The following is a 2,368-nucleotide window of genomic DNA, read 5'->3' on the forward strand; positions in this document are numbered from 1 at the left end:
TCTGATCGAACAAGATACTGAAGTTGAAAATCGTAGCATTATTTCGACTACTTATCGTGTACACAGACACAAAAAAAATAAAAAATAAATAAAAAAATAAATAAAAAAAAAATAAAAAAATAAAAAAATAAAAAAACACACATCATTGTAAAATCAATACATTCATCGTTTCACTCAGAATCTAAAATCTGTATTAATTAAAAAAATGTAAATATGTAAATATATAATCAGATTTTTTATTAAGACTTTATATTCAATGAAAAAAGTCTAAACAAAATAGAACAAATATAAATCGCAATAAAGATATATTTTTAATAAAAAAATCTTTATTTAATAAAAATCTGGTTGAAAAGAAAAATCTAAATAGAAATTTAAAAATTATATATTTAATCAGATTTTTTTTTAAGACTTTTTTATTTCTATTTAGAATTGTCTTATTCAATCAAGGTTTTTTTATGGAATAGGTTTTTTTTATTAAATATAGATTTTTTATCAAATATAATTTTTTTATTATATTTAATTTTTTTATTAAAAATATTTTTTTTATTTAATTTAGTTTTTTCAATTGTTTTTTATTCTACATTGTTTTTTTGTATTGCAATACAGATTATGAAAAAATCTCTACTGAAGAAAAAATTTATATTTGATAAAAAAAACTGATTGAATATAACAAATCGAAAAATAAGTTTTAAAAAAAATTACTAAAAATCTAAACTTTACTATGAGAAGGTAATTTTTACTATGAGGTGAATTTTTTTTTCGAGGGGAAGGAAGGTCGTGCGAATTTTCAAGCTAGGCGTTCAGGGGGGGGGGGCTGGTACAACGTACGTGTGTATTTCACAAATTAGTTTTAAATTATAATTAATTCAATAATGACATAAGTGTTTTATAACTTTAATATCAACAACACCTCAATTTTGTAAATAGAAAAAAGTTTATCTAAGTGTATTAATGCCGATACCATTGTTAACATCATTGCACAAAGCATATGTAGGTTTATAACATAAAAAAAAAAATTAGTAGCTCTTAACTAATGTATTTATGTATGTTCCTATTCGGTGCCTTAGCTAGAATAAAGGTAGGAGTAGCCGCCACTAGCGTAAGTAGGTTGAAGCGTCTGAAAATTTGTGTTTACGCAAATCGATAAGGTAAAAATGTTAAGACCCCCATGATGATGGGATGAGACCAATTTTATTATCTGCCTATGAGTGCCCGACCCAGATAGTGAATTTAATATTCATATTATAACCCTAAATTTTCTTTTGTCATTGAAGTTACGTAAATTCATTGGAGTATTATTGGTTTGTACAATCCAAATAATCGAAATTTTTTTGAATAAACTTGTAACTGAAAATATGTTAAGTAATTTAAAGTTTTCTTTAGTAGAGCCTTGCAGGTAATTTTTATTTAAGCAGATTCTAATAACTTGTATCTATTGCAATTGTCTCAACCCATTTTCAGCAAGACTTCCCCAGACAGAAAGTCCACTGAAATACACCTTGATATAATGCTAGATAAATTATACGTAGCGTATCTACAGGTAGAAAGCAATGCAGCTTATAGGTATAGTTTAAAAGTAATTGTACGTAGACGCATAACAATATTATTGACATGTGGAGCCCATATTACAAGTAATTTTTTACCAATAATGATTCAGAGACAACAACTTTAAATAATATAAATGTACTAGTAATATCGTTTTCATAAAAAAAGACTTAGACATTTTGAACCAATACAGGTACTTCATTATTAGGTTACTGTTCCTAAAATATAATTCTAAAATTTCATCTTCAGCACCAGTTGAGAGGTTATTTAGCAAGGATATAAAAATGTTAACACCTAGGACCTAGGTGTAATAGGTTAAATGATAGAACTTTTGAAATGATTTTATGTTGTAGGTCAAACATGGTTTGAATTATATATTTTTTTTTTTTAATATTAGGTTATTGCTTCTTTGTATTATTATTAAATGAAGTCAGAGAATGACTTTTCATATGTATTTAAAAAATAAACCATTTTATTTTTAATATTTTTTAAATTATGTATTTTTTTGGAGTAAAACTTTTTTCTTGAGGTGTGGGTGGAAAAAAATCGTAACGAAAAATGACACGTTTGTTGATTTATTTATTTTGTAAGTCATGCACGGCGGCAACGGCGTGCTTTTTTATTTTTATAGTATTAATTTTTCTCACTCTCTCCCTAATTCACTTATAATTTCACGGGCCCCAATACTTAAGAAAGAAATTTTCCTCCCCAGAGTGTAATGGTGGGCCCACTCATTCTCGTTTTTTTTTTTTTAATTGATAACTATATCACTGAATATTTGAAAATTGAACATGTAATATCTGATATTTATCTACATAAATTG

The sequence above is a fragment of the Acyrthosiphon pisum genome, unplaced genomic scaffold, assembly GCF_005508785.2.
Source record: "Acyrthosiphon pisum isolate AL4f unplaced genomic scaffold, pea_aphid_22Mar2018_4r6ur Scaffold_20799;HRSCAF=22169, whole genome shotgun sequence".
NCBI classification, from domain to species: Eukaryota; Metazoa; Arthropoda; class Insecta; order Hemiptera; family Aphididae; genus Acyrthosiphon; species Acyrthosiphon pisum.